Genomic DNA, 15,570 nt, shown 5'->3' with positions numbered 1-15,570 from the left:
TTATTGGTTTTATTGATCACCCCTTTTAGACCCAACCCACTTCCCTGGTTTTAGTAATGCGCACGTCCCCTTTAACCCCCTTCATCCTTTTTATGGCACTCACAATCACCACTCTTAATGTAAGATCCATTAAGTCAGGTTTTAGAGCCCAGTCCATTTTAACCTTTTTAAGTACTGTACAGACAGATATTGTTTTAATCCAAGAGTGTGGACTGCCTTTTAAAACCTTTTACCAACAGTGGGAGAGCAAGTGGAGCCACGGACCCTCAGTATGGAGCGGATCAAACAACAACAAGAACGATGGAGTGGCGGTTTTAATCAAAAATGCACACATCTTGGTGAAGGGGAGCACAGTTTTACACAACGGACGTATGCTTTTACTGAATTTGAACTTTTTAGGGAAGGATTTTAAACTGATAAATGTGTATGGTTTTAGCAGCAAGAATGAGAGGTGCGACCTTTTAGATGACCTGCAGTCCCACCTGCTAGGGAGGGATCCCCTAGTGGTGGGAGGGGATTTTAACTGTGTTTTATCAAGGAAAGATAGGAAAGGAGCCGGAGAGCTTTTTAAAGTAGACAGATCGTCGGTTTTATTACACGGACTTTGTAGGGATTTTAAATTAGTTGACTGTTTTAGATCCCTGCATCCCAGAGAGGAGGGCTTCACCTGGTCCAGTGGCGATGGTACCAGAGCCTCTCGCATTGACTACGTACTGACCCGGGACGCCCCCCCAACCGATGCTAGATTAACCCCGGTATTCTTTTCGGACCACTGTATGCTCACGTGCACCCTTTCACTAACCTCGGGTGTGACGGTAGGGAAGGGTCTGTGGAAACTGAACTGCTCCCTGTTGGAGGACGAAGTGATAACAGGGTCATACAGGGAGCGGTTCAGGGACTGGCAGACCCTTCAGGACATGTTTGAAACACGAGCACAGTGGTGGGAAATGGTAAAACACAGGACACAGACTTTTTTTAAACGGAAAGGGAGGGAAAAAAGAAAGAAAACAGAGAGACGCATGGTGGGACTGCAGAGAAGGTTGGAAAGGTATTTTAAACTTACACAGGAAGGGTTGGATTTTAACAATGAAATAAGAGAGGTGAAAAAAGAAATGGTTTTAATGGCGGAAGAGGTGAGCAGAGGAGTGATTTTAAGAAGCAAAGAGAGAGACCTGGAGGAAGGAGAAAAATGTACCAGGTACTTTTTTAAGAAAATAATCAGCAGGAGCAATGTTTTAACGGGCGTCAAAGATAAAAATGGGATTTTAAAAACTGACACACAACAGATTACGAAGGTGGTGGAGGAATTTTATGATGAGTTGTTTGAAAAGAAAGAAGTTTTTAATCACGTCATGGACGAGGTTTTAAGCTTTTTAGACAAAACAGTTGTAAACACCGTGCTTTTATCCCAGGATTTTACCCTTTTAGAAATGGACGAAAACATCAGATGTTTTAAAAAAGGGAAATCCCCAGGCGAGGACGGGCTCCCCCTGGAATTTTATCTGACCTTTTGGGATATTTTAAGACACGACCTGTTGACTGTTTTTAAGGACTTTGAACGACTCGACCGACTACCTGACAGTTTTAGAATGGGCATTGTATCCCTTTTATTCAAGAAGAATGACAAAACGGACCTAAAGAACTGGCGACCTATCACTCTTTTAAACGTTGATTGTAAACTTTTTAGCAAGATTTTAACCTCTCGTATGTCTTGTGTTTTAGGGGACTTGATCCACCCGGATCAAGCCTGCGCCATCCCGGGAAGGAGGATCACGGACAGCCTGGTACTGATCAGAGACGCCATCTGTTTTGCGAGAGACAGAAACATTCGGCTAGTAGTCCTAAATTTAGATTTTGAGAAAGCTTTTGATCGGGTCTCGCACCAGTACCTTTTCAAGGTACTGCAAAAAGCGGGTTTTCCGGGGAGATTCCTAGCTTGGGTGGGACTGCTGTATGGGGACATTACCAGCAAAATCCTTGTTAACGGGTTCTTATCCAAAGCAGTGGAAGTTAACTGCGGCGTCCGTCAGGGGTGTCCCTTATCCCCCTTACTCTATGTCTGCTGCATAGAGCCGCTGGCGCAGGTCTTGAGAAGGGACCAACTCATTTGTGGGTTGGGGATCCCGGGGACTGGGGGACTGACTGCCAAGTGCATTTTATACATGGACGACATCAACGTTTTATGCACTGACCTTTTATCTGTAGACAGGACCCTGGACCGGACTGACTGGTTTGGCCTCGCCTCGGGTGCCAAGCTTAACAGGGACAAGACAGAGGGGAGACTTTTCGGACCGTGGGGTGGGACAGACATGACTAGGCTTCCCATGACGACGACCCAGACCGACCTCCGCATCCTCGGGGTACATTTCGACCGGGAGGGGGGAGGGAGCGGAAACTGGGAGGGCTTACTGACAAAAACCCGACGGAGACTGACGTTCTGGGGACTCAGACGACTGACAATTGAGGGCAAGGTTTTAATCATTAAAGCAGTGATTTTACCCTTGTTCTTATTGATCTGTTCTGTTTTTATCCCCCCCAGACCCATTCTTTTAGCCCTTGACAGGATGGTGTTTTATTTCATCTGGGGGTCCAAGTGGGAGCGTGTGAAAAGAGAAGTGGTTAAGAGAGCCCCACGAAACGGAGGGAAGGGACTCCCGGATTTTAAAGTGTTCTTCGGTAGCCGGTACACCGCACTCCACCTGGCACTGGCGACGACCCCATCCGGAAACCACAAGACCGCGGCCCTGACCAGATTCTGGATGGGGTCCTACCTCAGGCACCTGCAGTGGATCCCGAAAGACCTGAGGACGCCAGTGTCTTTTAACCTCCCCCCGGCCTACCTTTTTATTAAGACGTTTTTAAAGACACACATTTTAGAGAAAGAACCACTCACCGTTTTAACCAAACACCGCTCTGTTCTCTCTCTTGTGCAGGAACGGGAGGAAGTGAGCCGAGTGCGCCGACTCGCCCTGGGTGAGTCGGCCACGGTCTGGCGGAACGTGAGCCACCCTGCCCTGCTGAACAAGCACCGAGACCTCTCCTGGATGGTGGCCCATGAGATCCTCCCGGTCAGAGCCGTCATGCACTCCCGGAGACTGGCGACAACATCCAGGTGCCCGCGGCCGACTTGTGGCGGAGAGGAGACCGTGCGGCACCTGCTCTGGGAGTGCAGTGCCGCCCGGGACCTGTGGATCCTGGCGGGGCCCCTGATAACCCCGTGCCTGCCGGCAGGGGAGGTCCTTAATGCACAGCTGGTGCTCTACGGGGTGAGCCAGAGGACCATGACATCTGTACAATTCCGCCAACTCTGGCTCACCCTGACATGCTTCAAAGAAGCCCTCTGGACCTCCAGGAACCTGCTGGTGGGGAAGCGCGTGGAGATGTCCACCCAGGCAGCGGCGGAACTGGCTGCAGAGACCCTCGGGTGGTACATCCCACGCGCCATACGGAAGGGGCCCCCCTCCACGTGAAGTGGTCCGGGCGGCAGCGGCCTGGCTGCGCCGGAATGGCTGCCCAGGTCGAGGATCTCCGCTGGGCCCCGGAGGGGGAGGACTCGGTGGCTTGTTCAGCGGGGCAGGTAGAGGCAAGCCAGACAAGCTCATCCCGGTCCTGCACAATTGAGGAACAGAACTTTTAAACGCACTCACACGCACACACTCACACAGCCACACAAGACACATAGCCACATACGCACACACACACACATAGTCACATACACACGTCACATTTTTGAAGACACATTGTAAAACATTCCTTTAAAGATGTCTTAACCAAGTGTACATTCTTTTATGGCTTTTTAACACTGCTGTATTTATTTATGATCACCTTGTTGTTTTAGCTGGCACTTTTTAATTACGATTTCGATTCAGTGCTTTTAAAGCAATTACACCAGTGTTTTAGCGCCCCCTATGCCCTGTAAATAATGTACCTTTTAAATATAAGAAAAGACATGTGAAATGAATTGTTTTTATGAACTGTCAACGGTGAGAACCAATAAATTTTTCTCAATTCAATTCTGTTCTTGTCAGTTTAATATCTGATAGGTCTCCCACGGGGGGGACCAGTTCTTATTAAGCCGATTTTTGCCAACGGGGAGTCGGAACGAGGGCTCGCTCCGTCCGCTCCACGCATCGCCCCGGTATTGCAGCTTCTCTGGGGAACGGTGCACTCTTTCTAAGCGTGTCAAAGGGAAACCCTGTGGGGTGAGTGAGTGTGTGAGTGAGTGAGTGAGTGGGTGAGTGAGTGAGTGGGTGAGTGGGTGAGTGAGTGAGTGAGTGGGTGAGTGGGTGAGTGAGTGAGTGAGTGACAGACAGATTGTATGGCCGGGCGTGATCCTGGCTTTCCATCTCTGGTTGACAATAATCATGATAGAGTAGGTAAGAGGGAGTGCAAGTGCACCTTCCTTTTGTAACACGTTTGCTGCCTGCCTTGAAGTAGTCGATTTCATTCATTTGCAATGTCATGTCATTTGAACGTACTTACTTACTTACTTACCTACTCACCTACCAACCGGTGAGCGCGTTCTTGCTCTGATTGAACCCATAGAGTCAAAGAACTAAGTGTAATTCCATTGCTATTGGCCTCGTTTGGTGGTTCATGTGAATACACTGTTGAGTTCCCCATCTTCCTTTAAACCGTAGGGGACCGTAGGGGAATCAATTTTCAGTTGTTTGGCCACTATTTACCCCCCCCGGCGAGGCGAAGCCCTTTTCGTTTGGCCCGCCGTTTTCCCTCCCTTTTACTTAAAAAAAAAAAAAAAAAAAAAAGTAAAACAAGTTTTTTCACTGACTGACTGACTTACTTACAGGCCGATCTGGTCGTCATAACATGTAATAACACGTATGTCATCTAGGAACCACACCAAAAGCGAGTGCCTGCCTGCCTGCCTGCCTGCCTGCCTGCCTGCCTGCCTGCCTGCCTGCCTGCCTGCCTGCCTGCCTGCCTGCCTGCCAGGAGCTTGGTCAACCCGAGTTCACAGCTGCCAAAATGCATCCGTTGTTGTGGGTGAAACAACGAGGACCACTTTTGTCAAGGTGTAACCCTAGCCCTACCACTTTTGTCAAGGTGTAACCCTAGCCCTAACCCTAGTAGGTGGGATGATTCGGCAAAATTCGGAACGCTTCACGGATTTGCGTGTCATCCTTTCGCAGGGGCCATGCTAATCTTCTCTGTATCGATCCAATTTTATTAGATGTGCTGCCGTAGCGAGCACAAGACAAGCAGCTGCACCGACCCCTATATATACGGCACGTCACTGGTCGAGTCGTCTCGGGGCGGGGTTGAAGCGCGAGGGAGGGCCGGTCCCCCCTTCCCCCTGGCCATCCCCTCTGCCCCTCCCTCCCTCCCTCTCTCTGCCCCTATCCCTACTGCAAACCCCTACCCCCGTAGTCCAGTCTAGTCCAGTCTAGTCTCGTCGTTACCGTGGCGCAGCGCAAGGGCACTGAGGGGCCGTGCGCGGGTAGCGTGGATCAATGGGGGTCATCGCTTCTCGGCCTTTTGGCTCAGATCTTGAGTTTAATTGGTGCAGAGAGCGATCGACTGGCCGGTGGGCGTTACCCTTTTCAGTTGGTTATCCTATCATTTGAGTTGTTTTTGTGTTGTTTTGCATTTTTCACTGACCCAGATTTTGTCTCTGTTTTGTTCACAGGTCTGCAGTCGGGTGCCGGAGCCAGTGCTGGAGGAGGAGTCACTCACCGGAATTTTCCATTCTTCCACTGGCCCAGCCCAGTGCTGGGCCAGGTGAGTGCCTCCAAGGCCAGTACTTTTCCGGTCCCTCTGTGGGCCTTGTCTTGTGCTTGTTTTGTGGTTTTTGTGCTGTGTTCTGTGTTTTTTGTATTAGCCTGTTGTTGCTATTGTTTGTTAGTTGTTCCTCTTGTGTGTGTCCCCCCCCCTTTTTTTTTTTAGGGCCTACTTAGTTGTCTTAAGTGTGGTTTTGTTGTTAGTTTGTTAGTTTTTGTGGTTATTGTGGTGTTTGGTGTAGCCTAGCCACCAATTGCCTGATTGGTGGCAGGTGTGTCCAGTTGAGTGTTGTCAGTGTTTGTTTTTTTCCGTTGTCAGTTGAGTCTCCATCTTGTGGCTGTTTTATTGTGTGTCCAAGTGTAGTAAGTGTTGTCTAGTTTTCTCCCTACCCTCCCCCCCCCCTTTTCTTAGGGGCCTATAAGTGTTGTTAAGTGTAAATTGTTCATAGTCTGTGGTTTTAGTGTTGTTTGGTGTAGCCTAGCCACCAATCTCTGATTGGTGGCAGGTGTGTCCTGTCGATTGGTGTCAGTGTTTTTCCGTGTACTGTCAGTGTGTTTGTCTCCATCTTGTGGTTAGTTTAATTGTTACCTTAGTTTTATTTTTTGTCCTCAGTCTTGTTAAGTGTTTTGGTTTCATTTTCCCCGGCCAGTCCCTTAATCCCCCTTTGAGAATTTTATTTAGGTGTTGGTGGTAGTTTTTGTATTGTCCAGTTGTTGTTTGTAACCCCCCACTTGTTTTGTAAGTCCCCCCCTTCCCCCCAACCCCCCCTCCCCCCATCCCTCCCCCCAACCAGTTTGTCTTCCCCTCTCCTCTTGTGTTGGCGCCCCCCCCCCCACCCTCTTGTTACCTCTTGCTGTGTCACCCCCATTCCCTAGTCTAATTGTTGTTGTTGTTGTTGTGCCTCCAGAATGTCGGCCGCCCGTGCCGGCATGAGGAGGCACAACAGTGTCCGTTTCATGTTTAAACTGGATGGTGGTGGGAAGAAACTGGAGATGTCCAGGTTGGACTTCTCCAGGAACCTGCTGCAGAAGGTTTTGAAGTTCTCTCCGGCGGAGCTTAATTGCATCTTAGCCTTGCCCTCCGGGCAGGGTTTCGATGTCAGTTTTAGCTCTGCCAATGCATTGAAAGAATTTTGGACCAGATATGAGAACAGCAGAGAGAAAATTACCTGCTCCTTTGTTTTGGAGAAACTGACTGACAACACACTAAAAGTGGTGATTGTCAGAATGTTTAACGAGACTGTGAACCCTGAAGATATCTGTGTTTGGTTGAGACGGTACTGCACAGTTAAAGGGGCTCCAGTTAGAGTAAGGGATCTGGACGGTATTTGGAATGGGTCTTGGCGAGTACCCATCCAGCAGGTTCCAGATTCTACAGGTTTTGAAGGACTGAGGCAGTTACCCTCAATGATCGTGTTGGGGGAGAACAGGGGCTTCGTACACTACCAGGGACAGCCAAAGTTGTGCAGAAAGTGTATGAAGCATGGGCACCTCGCGGAGGCGTGCCAGGAAATTGTGTGCGGGAAATGTCGGGAGTTGGGGCACGCCTTCGCGGAGTGCCCAAATGGGAGGGCTTGCAACCTATGTGGCGAGCTCTCCCACCTGTTCAGAGACTGCCCTCAGTCCTTCGCTAACAAGCTCCGGACGGTCAGGGCGTCCGTGGAGCAGGCGGGACCAGCCAGAGAAGAGAGGGAAAAGGAAGCGGAGAAGGAGTCGGAAAGGGCGGAGGAGGAGGCGGTGAGAGAAATGATGGTGAAGCTGGCGGAGGGCAAAAGAGCGGAAAAGGAGAGAGAAAGAGCGGTGAAAGAGGTGCAGGAGGAGGAAATGGCACAGAGAACGGTCCCGATTTTAAACATTTTAAACCAGGAGGCCGAGCACGGGAGGCAGGAAGAGCGCGAAGAGGAGGAGGGGGAGAGCCCAGGAGAGGCCGCCAGCGCCTCCTCCTCCTCTGACTCCCGTGACTCGGCCGAAAGTGGCGAAAGCGAGGTTTTAATGCCATGTGGCCAGCTCCCGGCGGTAGAAAGACACAAAGATCTGTCCTTTGACATCGATCACGCCGGGAAGAGGGGGAGGCCCGAAGTGAGCTCTGAAGAGTCAGATTCCTCTTCCAGGGTATTTCCTTCTAGCTCTCCGAACCAAAAGTCTTTTTTAAATGTAAACCTGGTCACATCGTCCCCCAAGGAGAGCTCGGGCCTCCCCCACAAAAAGAGAACCAAGAGCGAGCAAGAGAGTGTCGACATTTCGTAGGTCCGGTTTTAGTGCTTGTTTCAACTGTTGATTATTACCCTCTGCTTTTATTGTTTTATTGGTTTTATTGATCACCCCTTTTAGACCCAACCCACTTCCCTGGTTTTAGTAATGCGCACGTCCCCTTTAACCCCCTTCATCCTTTTTATGGCACTCACAATCACCACTCTTAATGTAAGATCCATTAAGTCAGGTTTTAGAGCCCAGTCCATTTTAACCTTTTTAAGTACTGTACAGACAGATATTGTTTTAATCCAAGAGTGTGGACTGCCTTTTAAAACCTTTTACCAACAGTGGGAGAGCAAGTGGAGCCACGGACCCTCAGTATGGAGCGGATCAAACAACAACAAGAACGATGGAGTGGCGGTTTTAATCAAAAATGCACACATCTTGGTGAAGGGGAGCACAGTTTTACACAACGGACGTATGCTTTTACTGAATTTGAACTTTTTAGGGAAGGATTTTAAACTGATAAATGTGTATGGTTTTAGCAGCAAGAATGAGAGGTGCGACCTTTTAGATGACCTGCAGTCCCACCTGCTAGGGAGGGATCCCCTAGTGGTGGGAGGGGATTTTAACTGTGTTTTATCAAGGAAAGATAGGAAAGGAGCCGGAGAGCTTTTTAAAGTAGACAGATCGTCGGTTTTATTACACGGACTTTGTAGGGATTTTAAATTAGTTGACTGTTTTAGATCCCTGCATCCCAGAGAGGAGGGCTTCACCTGGTCCAGTGGCGATGGTACCAGAGCCTCTCGCATTGACTACGTACTGACCCGGGACGCCCCCCCAACCGATGCTAGATTAACCCCGGTATTCTTTTCGGACCACTGTATGCTCACGTGCACCCTTTCACTAACCTCGGGTGTGACGGTAGGGAAGGGTCTGTGGAAACTGAACTGCTCCCTGTTGGAGGACGAAGTGATAACAGGGTCATACAGGGAGCGGTTCAGGGACTGGCAGACCCTTCAGGACATGTTTGAAACACGAGCACAGTGGTGGGAAATGGTAAAACACAGGACACAGACTTTTTTTAAACGGAAAGGGAGGGAAAAAAGAAAGAAAACAGAGAGACGCATGGTGGGACTGCAGAGAAGGTTGGAAAGGTATTTTAAACTTACACAGGAAGGGTTGGATTTTAACAATGAAATAAGAGAGGTGAAAAAAGAAATGGTTTTAATGGCGGAAGAGGTGAGCAGAGGAGTGATTTTAAGAAGCAAAGAGAGAGACCTGGAGGAAGGAGAAAAATGTACCAGGTACTTTTTTAAGAAAATAATCAGCAGGAGCAATGTTTTAACGGGCGTCAAAGATAAAAATGGGATTTTAAAAACTGACACACAACAGATTACGAAGGTGGTGGAGGAATTTTATGATGAGTTGTTTGAAAAGAAAGAAGTTTTTAATCACGTCATGGACGAGGTTTTAAGCTTTTTAGACAAAACAGTTGTAAACACCGTGCTTTTATCCCAGGATTTTACCCTTTTAGAAATGGACGAAAACATCAGATGTTTTAAAAAAGGGAAATCCCCAGGCGAGGACGGGCTCCCCCTGGAATTTTATCTGACCTTTTGGGATATTTTAAGACACGACCTGTTGACTGTTTTTAAGGACTTTGAACGACTCGACCGACTACCTGACAGTTTTAGAATGGGCATTGTATCCCTTTTATTCAAGAAGAATGACAAAACGGACCTAAAGAACTGGCGACCTATCACTCTTTTAAACGTTGATTGTAAACTTTTTAGCAAGATTTTAACCTCTCGTATGTCTTGTGTTTTAGGGGACTTGATCCACCCGGATCAAGCCTGCGCCATCCCGGGAAGGAGGATCACGGACAGCCTGGTACTGATCAGAGACGCCATCTGTTTTGCGAGAGACAGAAACATTCGGCTAGTAGTCCTAAATTTAGATTTTGAGAAAGCTTTTGATCGGGTCTCGCACCAGTACCTTTTCAAGGTACTGCAAAAAGCGGGTTTTCCGGGGAGATTCCTAGCTTGGGTGGGACTGCTGTATGGGGACATTACCAGCAAAATCCTTGTTAACGGGTTCTTATCCAAAGCAGTGGAAGTTAACTGCGGCGTCCGTCAGGGGTGTCCCTTATCCCCCTTACTCTATGTCTGCTGCATAGAGCCGCTGGCGCAGGTCTTGAGAAGGGACCAACTCATTTGTGGGTTGGGGATCCCGGGGACTGGGGGACTGACTGCCAAGTGCATTTTATACATGGACGACATCAACGTTTTATGCACTGACCTTTTATCTGTAGACAGGACCCTGGACCGGACTGACTGGTTTGGCCTCGCCTCGGGTGCCAAGCTTAACAGGGACAAGACAGAGGGGAGACTTTTCGGACCGTGGGGTGGGACAGACATGACTAGGCTTCCCATGACGACGACCCAGACCGACCTCCGCATCCTCGGGGTACATTTCGACCGGGAGGGGGGAGGGAGCGGAAACTGGGAGGGCTTACTGACAAAAACCCGACGGAGACTGACGTTCTGGGGACTCAGACGACTGACAATTGAGGGCAAGGTTTTAATCATTAAAGCAGTGATTTTACCCTTGTTCTTATTGATCTGTTCTGTTTTTATCCCCCCCAGACCCATTCTTTTAGCCCTTGACAGGATGGTGTTTTATTTCATCTGGGGGTCCAAGTGGGAGCGTGTGAAAAGAGAAGTGGTTAAGAGAGCCCCACGAAACGGAGGGAAGGGACTCCCGGATTTTAAAGTGTTCTTCGGTAGCCGGTACACCGCACTCCACCTGGCACTGGCGACGACCCCATCCGGAAACCACAAGACCGCGGCCCTGACCAGATTCTGGATGGGGTCCTACCTCAGGCACCTGCAGTGGATCCCGAAAGACCTGAGGACGCCAGTGTCTTTTAACCTCCCCCCGGCCTACCTTTTTATTAAGACGTTTTTAAAGACACACATTTTAGAGAAAGAACCACTCACCGTTTTAACCAAACACCGCTCTGTTCTCTCTCTTGTGCAGGAACGGGAGGAAGTGAGCCGAGTGCGCCGACTCGCCCTGGGTGAGTCGGCCACGGTCTGGCGGAACGTGAGCCACCCTGCCCTGCTGAACAAGCACCGAGACCTCTCCTGGATGGTGGCCCATGAGATCCTCCCGGTCAGAGCCGTCATGCACTCCCGGAGACTGGCGACAACATCCAGGTGCCCGCGGCCGACTTGTGGCGGAGAGGAGACCGTGCGGCACCTGCTCTGGGAGTGCAGTGCCGCCCGGGACCTGTGGATCCTGGCGGGGCCCCTGATAACCCCGTGCCTGCCGGCAGGGGAGGTCCTTAATGCACAGCTGGTGCTCTACGGGGTGAGCCAGAGGACCATGACATCTGTACAATTCCGCCAACTCTGGCTCACCCTGACATGCTTCAAAGAAGCCCTCTGGACCTCCAGGAACCTGCTGGTGGGGAAGCGCGTGGAGATGTCCACCCAGGCAGCGGCGGAACTGGCTGCAGAGACCCTCGGGTGGTACATCCCACGCGCCATACGGAAGGGGCCCCCCTCCACGTGAAGTGGTCCGGGCGGCAGCGGCCTGGCTGCGCCGGAATGGCTGCCCAGGTCGAGGATCTCCGCTGGGCCCCGGAGGGGGAGGACTCGGTGGCTTGTTCAGCGGGGCAGGTAGAGGCAAGCCAGACAAGCTCATCCCGGTCCTGCACAATTGAGGAACAGAACTTTTAAACGCACTCACACGCACACACTCACACAGCCACACAAGACACATAGCCACATACGCACACACACACACATAGTCACATACACACGTCACATTTTTGAAGACACATTGTAAAACATTCCTTTAAAGATGTCTTAACCAAGTGTACATTCTTTTATGGCTTTTTAACACTGCTGTATTTATTTATGATCACCTTGTTGTTTTAGCTGGCACTTTTTAATTACGATTTCGATTCAGTGCTTTTAAAGCAATTACACCAGTGTTTTAGCGCCCCCTATGCCCTGTAAATAATGTACCTTTTAAATATAAGAAAAGACATGTGAAATGAATTGTTTTTATGAACTGTCAACGGTGAGAACCAATAAATTTTTCTCAATTCAATTCTGTTCTTGTCAGTTTAATATCTGATAGGTCTCCCACGGGGGGGACCAGTTCTTATTAAGCCGATTTTTGCCAACGGGGAGTCGGAACGAGGGCTCGCTCCGTCCGCTCCACGCATCGCCCCGGTATTGCAGCTTCTCTGGGGAACGGTGCACTCTTTCTAAGCGTGTCAAAGGGAAACCCTGTGGGGTGAGTGAGTGTGTGAGTGAGTGAGTGAGTGGGTGAGTGAGTGAGTGGGTGAGTGGGTGAGTGAGTGAGTGAGTGGGTGAGTGGGTGAGTGAGTGAGTGAGTGACAGACAGATTGTATGGCCGGGCGTGATCCTGGCTTTCCATCTCTGGTTGACAATAATCATGATAGAGTAGGTAAGAGGGAGTGCAAGTGCACCTTCCTTTTGTAACACGTTTGCTGCCTGCCTTGAAGTAGTCGATTTCATTCATTTGCAATGTCATGTCATTTGAACGTACTTACTTACTTACTTACCTACTCACCTACCAACCGGTGAGCGCGTTCTTGCTCTGATTGAACCCATAGAGTCAAAGAACTAAGTGTAATTCCATTGCTATTGGCCTCGTTTGGTGGTTCATGTGAATACACTGTTGAGTTCCCCATCTTCCTTTAAACCGTAGGGGACCGTAGGGGAATCAATTTTCAGTTGTTTGGCCACTATTTACCCCCCCCGGCGAGGCGAAGCCCTTTTCGTTTGGCCCGCCGTTTTCCCTCCCTTTTACTTGAAAAAAAAAAAAAAAAAAAAAAAAAAAAGTAAAACAAGTTTTTTCACTGACTGACTGACTTACTTACAGGCCGATCTGGTCGTCATAACATGTAATAACACGTATGTCATCTAGGAACCACACCAAAAGCGAGTGCCTGCCTGCCTGCCTGCCTGCCTGCCTGCCTGCCTGCCTGCCTGCCTGCCTGCCTGCCTGCCTGCCTGCCTGCCTGCCAGGAGCTTGGTCAACCCGAGTTCACAGCTGCCAAAATGCATCCGTTGTTGTGGGTGAAACAACGAGGACCACTTTTGTCAAGGTGTAACCCTAGCCCTACCACTTTTGTCAAGGTGTAACCCTAGCCCTAACCCTAGTAGGTGGGATGATTCGGCAAAATTCGGAACGCTTCACGGATTTGCGTGTCATCCTTTCGCAGGGGCCATGCTAATCTTCTCTGTATCGATCCAATTTTATTAGATGTGCTGCCGTAGCGAGCACAAGACAGGCAGCTGCACCGACCCCTATATATACGGCACGTCACTGGTCGAGTCGTCTCGGGGCGGGGTTGAAGCGCGAGGGAGGGCCGGTCCCCCCTTCCCCCTGGCCATCCCCTCTGCCCCTCCCTCCCTCTCTCTGCCCCTATCCCTACTGCAAACCCCTACCCCCGTAGTCCAGTCTAGTCCAGTCTAGTCTCGTCGTTACCGTGGCGCAGCGCAAGGGCACTGAGGGGCCGTGCGCGGGTAGCGTGGATCAATGGGGGTCATCGCTTCTCGGCCTTTTGGCTCAGATCAAGTGTAGTTTCTGTTCTTGTCAGTTTAATATCTGATAGGTCTCCCACGGGGGGGACCAGTTCTTATTAAGCCGATTTTTGCCAACGGGGAGTCGGAACGAGGGCTCGCTCCGTCCGCTCCACGCATCGCCCCGGTATTGCAGCTTCTCTGGGGAACGGTGCACTCTTTCTAAGCGTGTCAAAGGGAAACCCTGTGGGGTGAGTGAGTGTGTGAGTGAGTGAGTGAGTGGGTGAGTGAGTGAGTGGGTGAGTGGGTGAGTGAGTGAGTGAGTGGGTGAGTGGGTGAGTGAGTGAGTGAGTGACAGACAGATTGTATGGCCGGGCGTGATCCTGGCTTTCCATCTCTGGTTGACAATAATCATGATAGAGTAGGTAAGAGGGAGTGCAAGTGCACCTTCCTTTTGTAACACGTTTGCTGCCTGCCTTGAAGTAGTCGATTTCATTCATTTGCAATGTCATGTCATTTGAACGTACTTACTTACTTACTTACCTACTCACCTACCAACCGGTGAGCGCGTTCTTGCTCTGATTGAACCCATAGAGTCAAAGAACTAAGTGTAATTCCATTGCTATTGGCCTCGTTTGGTGGTTCATGTGAATACACTGTTGAGTTCCCCATCTTCCTTTAAACCGTAGGGGACCGTAGGGGAATCAATTTTCAGTTGTTTGGCCACTATTTACCCCCCCCGGCGAGGCGAAGCCCTTTTCGTTTGGCCCGCCGTTTTCCCTCCCTTTTACTTGAAAAAAAAAAAAAAAGTAAAACAAGTTTTTTCACTGACTGACTGACTTACTTACAGGCCGATCTGGTCGTCATAACATGTAATAACACGTATGTCATCTAGGAACCACACCAAAAGCGAGCCTGCCTGCCTGCCTGCCTGCCTGCCTGCCTGCCTGCCTGCCTGCCTGCCTGCCTGCCTGCCTGCCTGCCTGCCTGCCTGCCTGCCTGCCTGCCTGCCTGCCTGCCTGCCTGCCTGCCTGCCTGCCTGCCTGCCTGCCTGCCTGCCTGCCTGCCTGCCTGCCTGCCTGCCTGCCTGCCTGCCTGCCTGCCTGCCTGCCTGCCTGCCTGCCTGCCTGCCTGCCTGCCTGCCTGCCTGCCTGCCTGCCTGCCTGCCTGCCTGCCTGCCTGCCTGCCTGCCTGCCTGCCTGCCTGCCTGCCTGCCTGCCTGCCTGCCTGCCTGCCAGGAGCTTGGTCAACCCGAGTTCACAGCTGCCAAAATGCATCCGTTGTTGTGGGTGAAACAACGAGGACCACTTTTGTCAAGGTGTAACCCTAGCCCTACCACTTTTGTCAAGGTGTAACCCTAGCCCTAACCCTAGTAGGTGGGATGATTCGGCAAAATTCGGAACGCTTCACGGATTTGCGTGTCATCCTTTCGCAGGGGCCATGCTAATCTTCTCTGTATCGATCCAATTTTATTAGATGTGCTGCCGTAGCGAGCACAAGACAGGCAGCTGCACCGACCCCTATATATACGGCACGTCACTGGTCGAGTCGTCTCGGGGCGGGGTTGAAGCGCGAGGGAGGGCCGGTCCCCCCCTTCCCCCTGGCCATCCCCTCTGCCCCTCCCTCCCTCCCTCTCTCTGCCCCTATCCCTACTGCAAACCCCTACCCCCGTAGTCCAGTCTAGTCCAGTCTAGTCTCGTCGTTACCGTGGCGCAGCGCAAGGGCACTGAGGGGCCGTGCGCGGGTAGCGTGGATCAATGGGGGTCATCGCTTCTCGGCCTTTTGGCTCAGATCAAGTGTAGTTTCTGTTCTTGTCAGTGCACACATCTTGGTGAAGGGGAGCACAGTTTTACACAACGGACGTATGCTTTTACTGAATTTGAACTTTTTAGGGAAGGATTTTAAACTGATAAATGTGTATGGTTTTAGCAGCAAGAATGAGAGGTGCGACCTTTTAGATGACCTGCAGTCCCACCTGCTAGGGAGGGATCCCCTAGTGGTGGGAGGGGATTTTAACTGTGTTTTATCAAGGAAAGATAGGAAAGGAGCCGGAGAGCTTTTTAAAGTAGACA

General features: G+C 50.5%; 4 non-coding genes and 3 pseudogenes across 4 annotated transcripts; 4 read left to right on the top strand and 3 right to left on the bottom strand.

Moving 5' to 3' along the window:
* Nucleotides 1-3,993: 3,993 nt before the first annotated feature.
* LOC146273780 (U2 spliceosomal RNA) lies at nt 3,994-4,173 on the top strand (annotated as a pseudogene).
* Nucleotides 4,174-5,105: 932 nt separating this feature from the next.
* On the bottom strand, nt 5,106-5,212 carry LOC146273779 (U6 spliceosomal RNA). The gene has a single exon (XR_014766796.1). It is a non-coding gene; the product is annotated as a U6 spliceosomal RNA (small nuclear RNA).
* A 6,821-nt stretch (nt 5,213-12,033) lies between these two features.
* On the top strand, nt 12,034-12,213 carry LOC146273778 (U2 spliceosomal RNA; annotated as a pseudogene).
* Nucleotides 12,214-13,152: 939 nt separating this feature from the next.
* LOC146273777 (U6 spliceosomal RNA) lies at nt 13,153-13,259 on the bottom strand. The gene has a single exon (XR_014766794.1). It is a non-coding gene; the product is annotated as a U6 spliceosomal RNA (small nuclear RNA).
* Nucleotides 13,260-13,523: 264 nt separating this feature from the next.
* LOC146273776 (U2 spliceosomal RNA) lies at nt 13,524-13,720 on the top strand. Its single transcript, XR_014766957.1, has one exon. It is a non-coding gene; the product is annotated as a U2 spliceosomal RNA (small nuclear RNA).
* A 1,168-nt stretch (nt 13,721-14,888) lies between these two features.
* On the bottom strand, nt 14,889-14,995 carry LOC146273775 (U6 spliceosomal RNA). Its single transcript, XR_014766793.1, has one exon. It is a non-coding gene; the product is annotated as a U6 spliceosomal RNA (small nuclear RNA).
* Nucleotides 14,996-15,264: 269 nt separating this feature from the next.
* On the top strand, nt 15,265-15,492 carry LOC146273774 (U2 spliceosomal RNA; annotated as a pseudogene).
* Nucleotides 15,493-15,570: the final 78 nt, after the last annotated feature.

This window comes from Hypomesus nipponensis, chromosome 9, assembly GCF_054491055.1.
Source record: "Hypomesus nipponensis isolate SF chromosome 9, ASM5449105v1, whole genome shotgun sequence".
NCBI lineage: Eukaryota > Metazoa > Chordata > Actinopteri > Osmeriformes > Osmeridae > Hypomesus > Hypomesus nipponensis.
This window is presented reverse-complemented; position numbering and strand designations above follow the sequence as displayed.